Source organism: Gossypium hirsutum, chromosome A13, assembly GCF_007990345.1.
Source record: "Gossypium hirsutum isolate 1008001.06 chromosome A13, Gossypium_hirsutum_v2.1, whole genome shotgun sequence".
NCBI lineage: Eukaryota > Viridiplantae > Streptophyta > Magnoliopsida > Malvales > Malvaceae > Gossypium > Gossypium hirsutum.
Genome location: NC_053436.1, coordinates 96,952,051 through 96,962,308, shown reverse-complemented (window position 1 = coordinate 96,962,308; position 10,258 = coordinate 96,952,051). Strand labels below are relative to the sequence as shown.

Below are 10,258 nucleotides of genomic sequence, written 5' to 3'. Positions count from 1 at the left end.
CTTTTTTGCCATCTTCCAAGATGATCTTATGCATGCATACAAACAGACTAATACCGCGAATATCGGCTGTGGTCTATCCGATAGCCTTTTTGAATTGTTCTAATACTAGGATGAGTTTTTCTTCTTGCTCAATGGTTAATTTCGTTGAAACAATCATAGGCAAAAGACAAGCGTTACCTAAATAAACATATTTTAAATGTGAAAGAAGTACCTTGAGTCCTAACTTAGGTGGCCCCTTGATTGATGCTTTTGGCTGGGCATAATCCTTCTTCTCTAACTCCAAAGATTCAAAGCGGGATTGGGGATTAAATCCCCTTTGATTAGCTTTTAGCAAAGCTAAGTATTCATCCTCCCATTCCTCATTTGGAGGGTTTGATGTCAATTGTTCCAATAGGTCCTCAACTATGTTGAGTTCCTTTTCCACGATTAATTCCTCTAAGTCAGAAACTGCAAAACAATCATCAATTGTGTCAGAAAATCGCATAGACTTAAGAACATTAAATGTTACCTGATCGTCCTAAACATGCATAGTAAGCTCGCCCTTCTACACATCAATAAAGGTCCTTTCGGTTGCTAGGAAAGGCCTTCCTAGAATGATTGGCACTTCTTTGTCTGCTTCAAAGTCTAGAACCACAAAGTCAGCAAGAAAAATAAATTTGTCTACACGTAAGAATACGTCCTCGATTTTTCCTTCTGGATATACTAAGAATCGATTGCTAATTGAAGTGTAATCGTAGTAGGTCTAACTTCACCTATACCCAACTTCCTAAATATTGACATGGGCATCAAGTTGACAGTTGCACCCAAATCACATAGTGTCTTACCATAATATATTGATCTAATGTTGCAAGGTATGGTAAAACATCTAGGATCCTTCAACTTTGGGGGTAGTTTGTCTTAAAGATATGCACTGCATTCCTTTGTCAGTGCTGCAGTCTCAAATTCTCCAAGTCTTCATTTTTTAGATAGGATATCCTTCATGAATTTGACGTAGTTCTTCATTTTTTCAAGTGCTTTAACCAATGGGATGTTGATATGAAGTTGCTTGAGTACATCTAGGAACTTCTTGAATTTAGTTTCCTACTTCTGCTTTTGAAGTCTTTGAGGGTAGGGTGGTAGAAGCTTCTTTACTGGAACTAATTGATTTATCTTCTGTGGCAATTCTGCATCTAACGAAGTTGTTAGTTGATCAGAATTAGTTTGTTTAAAAGTTACCTTATTGGATTTTACAGATTTCGGTTCTGGTGAAACTGAAATTTTGACACTCGGTTGAACTTCCTCTGAGCCATGAGCATTAGCTGGCTCCTCTTCAACTTCGACGGTGTTGGGCTCTAATGCCTTTCCACTTTTTAATGTCAGTGCTTTACAATGCTCCTTCCCTGGATTCATTAGATTCTCCGTATCACTAAGGAAAGCACCTTGTGGTTGGTTTCTGAATTCAGTTGCAAACTGGCCTATTTGATTCTCCAAATTCCTTAGAGTGGTTGCCATGTATACCTTCAATAGGTTCTCTAAGCTATTGGACGGTTTAGCTTGGGTCGGTTTCTAAACTTGTAGGGAAAACCAGGTGGCTGGGTCGATCTAGGTTCGGCGTAAATGTTACTGGTTCCAGCCCCTTGGTTACTCTAGGAAAAATTCGGGTGATTTTGCCACGATGGGTTATAAAAATTGGATTACAGTCCTTGCCTTCCACGATTTTTGTTCTGGTTACTTATGTAATACACGGATTTTGGGTTCGATGGACATTTTTCGAACAAATTTCCTTCCCTACAATAGACACAGGCTACATTTTCAAATTAATTCGGTGGCTATGCTGCAAAACTATTAAACCCATTAGTGGTAAAATTTTTAAGTATTAAGGATATTGAGGATACCTGAGGTGCGAGTGAAGTAAGAGCGTCTACTTCATGTATTCCAGCGACTCATCTTCCTGACGCTGTTTGATTAGTTGGCCATTGATAATTGTTTTTGGCAATCCTCTCAATTATTTCATAAGCCTCATTATAAGACTTAGAAAGGAGAGCACCATTAGCAGAAGCGTCTACTACCATCCTCGTGTGTGCATTGAGACTATTATAAAACGTCTCAAGTTGGATGCAATGTAGATTTCGTGATGAAGGCACTTCTGTAATAATTCTTTGTACCTTTCCAATACCTCATACAAGGACTCATCATCCAATTGTTCAAAAGTAGTGATCTCGTTCCTCAACTTAGCATTCTTGCTAGGTGGGAAATACTTCATAAGGAATCTTTCTGCTAGCTCTTGCCATGTGGAAATTGAATTTGGTGGAAATGGGTTCAACCAGGCTTGAGCTCTGTCCCTTAGCGAATATGGGAACAGGTTTAATCGCAATGCATCTTCGGGTACTCCGCCTAACATGAAAGAATCGCTCACCCCTATAAACAGTCTTAAGTGAAGATGAGGATCTTCGGTAGGCATTCCACTGAATTGGTCCACTGTCTGAAGCATTTGGAACATGACTGGCTTCAGCTCGAATTGTTGTGCCTCAATTTTTGGACTCCTAATACATGGATTAAGATCATGAAACACTGGCACGACATAGTGTCTTAGAGCTCTATCCCTATCATTAGCAATAAGGATAGGATTTTGAGCAGGATCTGCTCCGTTTCCTTGATTCAAATTTTCAAGGTTTATCTCTTCGATCCTTCTTTGACTTGCTTGTTGTCTTAGCTATTGAAAATTTCTCTCAATCTTAGGGTCTACGGGGAGTAAATCGATAATTCGTTCAATACTCATAAACACCTGAAATAACCACAGAAAAATTAATAAAGTTAAAATTGAATAGAAAAATAAACCGAAATTCAAAACTAGCAAATTCAAAAATAATGACATTTACTTGGAACGATAAAAATCTGCAAGTGTACACAATCGCAACAAGTAATAAAGTGACAAGTAAATGTCGAGTTATCATACCCACAAAGACCGTGAAAAAATTTATTTATGAATGCAATTTAAAACACTTTGGTGAAGAAAAATATTTTGATTTGAGGAGGTGATTAAAAACTAAGATTTTTAACTAATTAATATAAATAAAGAGAAAATAAAAGTTCCAATGCACGATTTCAAAAAATTATTTTAATCAAGATGACATAATTGTGTTAGATTAATTATATTTCTTAACTTAGAATTATTAAACTTATGTTCATGTTGTTACGACTAAATTCACGGCAACTGGGTAATTTGCTAACTTATGGACATACTTACCTACCAAAATCCATTTATCTCTTAACTATATCTCTATGTCAATACAACCGATTAAACAAATTTTAGTAGGCAAATGTGTTAATGCACATACATACTTATGAAATTAAAATAATCTCTTATACATATCTCTATGCCAATTCAATCAATTAATTCAATCTCATAAGCATATAAAAGATTACGTGAGGTAACAATGTATTTCTACCTAGAAACAGTTTAATCACAATAATCTTGCAAGTTATGCAAGGCTAATGTATCGCTAGATACCGTTGCTAATTTAACCCTTAGCTACCTTAGATGATTAAACATGCACTGATTAAGTGTCGTGTCAATTAGTTACAATTTCAATCCGTTTAAATAATTAATTCATTAGTTACTTTACAATTAATGCAAGAATAACTTCGTCATGATTTTACTTAATCAATCATCTTACCGAGGCATATAACAATACAAACACAATTTTAATAAATTAAGTAGATGAAATGCAATCAACCTAACACGAATTAAATTTAACTCATATCAATTAAATTAAACATATCAACATCACAAATATTCAAAGAAATATTCATCATAACAATAACAAAATTAAAAGGACAGGGAACAAGAATTAAATCCGGTGTTTTCTCCGTGGCTTGACTAGTTTGCTCCACTCTTCCTTCTCGCTTGTTCTTGTCAAACTGAGGCTTCTACGAACACTTGAATGTTGCTCCAAATGGTGGTTGATTGAATCTTTTTCAAGAGGTAAAATCGGAAAGGGAATAGGGAAAGAGAATGAAGAAAAATGGAAGGGAATAAAGAGAGAAAAATGAGAGAGAAGTGAAGAGTTGAGAAAGGTTGGGATGTGTTTGAAATAAGCATACAAGGGGGTATTTATAGGTTGATATGGCTGCTAAAATTAGCAAAAATCAGTAACCATAGAGTCCACCCCATGGCCGGCCACACATGTGGCAAGTTTTAAGAATTCAAACTTGCTATTTTAAGGCAGTGGCAAATCTAAAAAGGCACAAATAGTGGAGGGGTTTGAATGCAATTTGAAAGAGTCTTTGAGGATCATTTTTCAAGTCAAATAATCAGCCAAGAAAGCTGATTGGGTTAGCATGTAGGACGGTTTTGGGCTACTCAGTGCTCAATTGGTTCGGTTTTCTCGGTTCAGCTCAACTGGGTCACTTTTCATAATTAATTAATAATAATTTATTTAACCCAAATTAAATTGGATTAAAATTAAAATTAATTATATTATGAATTAATACACATAATTTAGACCTTCTTAGGCTGAAAAATTATTTTTCCTTGATGCTTCAAAATTGCTTCTCGGTTTTGTGCTTCTAGCAGTGTCTGCCGAGCCGTTTTTCGCTTTTTGTGCAAATCTGTCAAAAATAATCAAAATTAATCAAATTTTGATATAAAATTAATTAAAATTCAACATGTTCATAATTTGAGTTTAATTTAATTATTTTATAATAATTATTTTTTTGACAAATATTTTACCGAAACTGCATGAATTTGAGTTTAAAATGCATGAAAAATGTGTATATTTTTGTGTTTCCATTGACCTACGTGAATCGTGTCCTGAGATAGATCGCTCCAATTGATTGAGTCATTCTCAAGAAATTTTGTATTTTCGGATTCCATAATTCTAGTACTATGTAATGGACAATAGAATCTGAATCTTTTGGACCTTTCGGCATAACCAATGAAATACTCACTAATGGTCCTTAGGTCTAGTTTCTTTTCTTTTGGATTATAAATTCTTACTTTAGACAGGCATCCTCATACGCGTATATGTCACAAACTCGATTTCCAACCTTTAAACAACTCAAAAGGTGTCTTTGGAATAGCCTTGGTTGGAACTCAGTTTAATATATATATAATTTTTTTTTGAAGGCTTCAACCCAAAAGGACTTAGGCAGCTTAAAGACACTAAGCATACTTCGCACCATGTCCATTAAATTTTGGTTTCTTCTTTCTGAAGCACCATTCTGATTAGGTGAGCCTGATATGGTGTATTGGCCAACTATACTGTTATCTTAAAGAAACTTCGCAAATGGACCAAGTGCTTGTCCATCCTCAATGTATCTACCATAATACTCACCATCTCTATCGATTCTCACAATATTGATTTGCTTACTGCATTGTTTTTCTACTTTAGCCTTGAAAACTTTAAAAGCTTCTAATGCATTTCTCTTGTTATGAAGCATGTAGAAATACATGTATCGTGAGTAATCCTCTATGAAAGTGATGAAGTATTTCTAACCTTGCACATCTAGATCTGGGCAACATATATCAGAATGAATGATTTCTAATATAGTCAAACTCCTCTTGGCACCTTTCTTGGACTTGTTAGTCTGCTTGCCCTTAATGCAGTCTATACAAGTACTGAAATCAGTAAAATCTAAAGTATTGAGTACCCTGTTATTTACTAATCTCTTAATCCTTTCAATGGAGATGTGTCCTAATCTCTAGTGTCATAAAATAAATGAATCTTCATTTATAACACAACGTTTAGTACCAGTTTGAACGTGCATGACATTATGAGTGGCATTATTTTGCAAATTAAGAAAGTAAAGACCATTAGATAAAACATCATTTCTCAACAAGTTCAACTTTATAAAATAAACTAAAACCAGTATTTGAAAAACTAAAACAATACCTAAAAGGTACAAGTCTTGAAATAGAAATTAAATTTTTAGAAAAACAGAGAATTCAAAAGTCTTTTCTAAAATTAAAACAAGTTCACTCCTAAGCACTAATTCGCATGTTCCAATTACTTCTACATACAACTCCATCTTATTTTCTGAATAGATGTGTCGCTTAGCTCCCAATGGTTACCTCAGGCTTCTTAATCCCTATAAGGAATTTGATATATGGATTGTAGAACCAGAATCAATCCACCATGTGTTATAATTAACATCAACCATATTTGAATCAAAGCAAACAAGTGATATTAATTTACCTTTTTTTTTCAAGCCAGCTTTTAAACTTGACACAGTCCTCTTTAAGTGTCCCTTTTTTTAGAAAAGCAACACCTGGACTCTTTATTTATGTCAACTTGGGGTTGCATTCTAGCCTTCTCCTTTTGCTTAGCTTGGATCGTCTCTTTTCCTTAAGTAACTGCCAATGCACTCTCTCCAATCTCCAGTATAAGTCTAGCCTTTTCCAGATCACGCATGGTCAAAAGCTCATCGATAAACCATTTATCCTTATGTATGTTATAGGAGATCTTAAATGGCCTATACTAAGGTGGAAGACTGCCCAATATAAAGTACACCAGGAAAGATTCAAATATTTCAACCTTAAATGCTCTCAATAGAGTTACTAAATCTCTCATCTTGTTGATGTGATCAGGTACACCTTTCACAGTAGTGAGCTTCCTTGATGTGAACTTCATGATTAGGTGCTGGCTAATGACTTTTGAGATGTAACACCCCTAACCTATTTCCGTTGCCAGAACTGGGTTATAGAGCATTATCTGAATTAACAAATCAAATACAATTATTTCATATCATTTACTATTCATATCAGAAATCAATCATGTTCAATCATATTGTCCTTTATATGAGCCCCGAGGGCCCAAAATGTGTATTAGAAACAAGTTGAGACTTGACAAACCGTAATTTATACATATTTTTACCACATGTTTAATGCATTTTATGGATGATTTCTCATTAGAATTGGTGAATTCGATGCTCTTAATGCTTTCATTTCATGTTTTATACTTAGGAGAGCATAGGAGAGTGAAAGGAACAAAAAAATGGGCCAAAAACGGAGAAAATGGGCCAACGTATGAAATCAACACGGCCTGGACCTCCTCACACGGACATACCACACGGCCGTGTCAATTTGGCAGGCTCAAACACGGCCTGGAGTAATCGCACACAGGTATGTCACACGGGCGTGTTCCTACCAAGCCCAAGTTAAGTCCGATTCGGAAAAGGCCACTTTTGAGGGCTCATAGGCATTCCAAAGCCTATAAATACACCCTAGAAGAGGAGAAAAGGGAGACAGAGAATAGGGGGTAAGGAATTACTCCAAGGAAGCCGATTGATCCATCTGAGAAGTCAGATTCATTATCAAGACTGGAGATCTCTCCTCAATTTCCCTTCAGGAGTTTTGGGTTTTCTTTATGTTTTGTATTCTTTATTCTTCTAAGATGTTTTCTTATTTAGTTATGAACTAAAACCCCTAAATACCTAAGGGGAATGAAACCTAAGACGAATCTTGTTATTATTTTCTGAATCGTATGATAAATATTTAACTTGTTCTGAATTATGTGTTCTTAATTCTTGTTTTGATATCCTAAGATACTATTTCAAGACATGCTCTTATTCAGAGGAGGAATAGACCCTGTCTAAGAGTACTTTTGTCATAATTAAGCAGATTTGATTGCGCGCCTAGAAATAGGGTGATATGATTTTTTCGGGTTAGGGTGAAACCTAATAAGGAGATCCATAGATCGAGTTAATGCAACCCTAGAATGTTAATTAGAGAAAAGTCTCGGTTATTCAATCTAGGGATTAGACGTTATTAGTCTTGAATAGGGATAATAACAAAACTTAGGGATCTCTTCGGAACAAGTTGAATGAATAAATCGTCCGATTCGGAACCAAAATAACAAGTAAAGTCTAGGTGGATTTGTCCTTAGGTATTGTCTTAAGTCAATCGATTTTTCCCAAAAGCAATTCCCCAATTCTTTTCTCTGTGAGTTCTTAGTTCAGATAATTAGTTAATTAAAACAAAACCTCTATATTCCTAGGCTAGATAATAAAAAAACAGTCATTACTAGTACTTTTAGTTCCTTTGGATTCGACAATCCGGTCTTGCTAAAACTATACTACTATTCGATAGGTACACTTACCTACATCGCGATAATAGTTAGTTCAAGAACGAGTAATTATAAATATTTAAAACCTATCACGAAACCTCGCGATCAAGTTTTTGGCGCCGTTTCCGAGGAACTAAAATATTAGGAACACCCAATTTTTATAACTTTAGCCATTTATTTTTCTTGCAATTTAATTTAATTTAATTATTACTAATTAATTTAATTTTTCTTTCTCTTGACAGGTTTTTATAGTTTATAACTAGAAGGAACCTGTTGGGACCATTACTTTTTGACGAAGAAATCGATCACACAGTTCGTAGAAACCAAAGAGAAATAAGGCGAAGCTTAAGATACACAGAGAACGAGTAAGAAGACGATACTCAACATCTAACCGAAGAGATGTCTGAAAACCAAGGCAATCAGCTACCTCCTGCAATTGCGGCTAATCAAAATCCTGCTCCACGTACTATGTATGACTATGCTGAACCTTCTTTAACAGGAACTGAGTCAAGTATAGTTAGACCTGCTATTGCTGCGAATAATTTCGAACTGAATCCTAACACAATTTAGATGATACAGTAGTTTATTCAGTTTGATGGTTTGCAGGATAAGGATCCCAACACTCACTTGGCGAATTTTCTGGAGTTTTGCGACACTTTCAAAGTTAATGGCACTTCTGATTATGCCATTCGCCCTCGGTTATTCTCTTTTCACTGAGAAACAAAGCTAAACAGTGGTTGAACTCGTTACCACGAGGGTCTATCACTACTTGGGAACAAATGACCAAAAAATTTCTACTAAAATATTTTTCGTCGGCTAAAACGACTAAGTTACGTAATGATATCTCTTCTTTTGTGCAGATGGACTTAGAAACACTTTACGATGCATGGGAGAGATACAAGGATCTATTGCGAAGGTGCCCTCACCATGGGTTACCTCTATGGCTGCAAGTTCAAACGTTTTACAATGGTGTAAATCTCACGACATGACAGATGATTGACGCAACTGCTGGAAGAACCATCAACAACAAAACACTTGAAGAGGCTTATGAATTCATTGAAGAAATGACACTGAATAACTATCAATGGCAAGTCATGAGGACTAAGCCAACAAAAACATCCGGCGTTTATAACGTTGACACAGTTACTATGCTGTCAAATCAGGTAGAACTTCTTAATAAAAAGATTGATGGTTTACTTGGTTTTGCGCAGGTACATCCAGTAATGAGGTGTGACTCAAGTGGAGGAGGTGTACATACAGAATATCAATCCTTCAATCCTACAACCGAAGAGGAACAAGTCAACTATATGGGTAACAATAACATTAGATCTCAAAATAACCCATACAGTAATACTTATAATGTAGGTTGGAGGAACCACCCAAATTTCTCCAGGAGTGGTCAAGGGAATCAAAAGTCACAAAATCTTCAGGGTTTTCAACAGCCACCTTATCAACAAGAGAAGAAACCAAACCTTGAAGAGATTCTCTCTAAATTCATCTCCGTATCAGAAACCCGTTTCCAAAATACTGAGACAGCACTTAAGAATCAACAAGCATCGATCCAATGGCTCGAAACTCAGATAGGCCAGCTATCCAAACTAATCTCTGAATGACCACAAGGTAGCTTACCAAGTAATACTGAACTTAATCCAAGGGAACACCTCAATCAATTAGTACTCAAGATAAGGAAAGATTCATTGCACCTGAGCTAGAATTGATGTAAGAAACTGTGGTGAGCAAAGGTAAAAGTGAGGAAGTCATAACAAAACGGTGAATGAAGAATATAAACCTCATGTCTCATACCCTAATGCACAAGGAAAGACCACTCAGACGAACAATTTGGTAAATTCCTCAAACTTTTGAAAAAATTACATATTAACTTACCGTTTATTGAAGCTCTGTCGCAGATGCCAAATGCAATGAAATTTTTAAAAGAGCTTTTAGTAAATAAGCAGAAGTTGGACAAAGCATCGCATGTGGAGCTAAACGCAGTCTGCTCGGCTATTCTACAGAATAAGCTACCCCACAAATTGAAAGATCCAGGGAGTTTTACAATTCCTTGCTTAATTGGTAGTTTAGATATAAGTCATGCATTAGTTGATTTAGGGGCTAGTATTAACGTCATGCCTTACAAAATGTTTAAGCAACTAGGTCTTGGGAAACCTAAACAAACTAGGATGAGCATTCAATTGGCAGATAAAACTATAAGATTT

At 35.7% G+C, this 10,258-nt stretch overlaps 2 non-coding genes across 2 annotated transcripts; one reads left to right on the top strand and one right to left on the bottom strand.

Annotated features, from left to right (window-relative positions):
* The first annotated feature begins 2,105 nt into the window (after positions 1-2,105).
* Positions 2,106-2,212, top strand: LOC121213133 (small nucleolar RNA R71). Its single transcript, XR_005908502.1, has one exon. It is a non-coding gene; the product is annotated as a small nucleolar RNA R71 (small nucleolar RNA).
* Positions 2,213-8,872: 6,660 nt separating this feature from the next.
* On the bottom strand, positions 8,873-8,979 carry LOC121212766 (small nucleolar RNA R71). Its single transcript, XR_005908140.1, has one exon. It is a non-coding gene; the product is annotated as a small nucleolar RNA R71 (small nucleolar RNA).
* Positions 8,980-10,258: the final 1,279 nt, after the last annotated feature.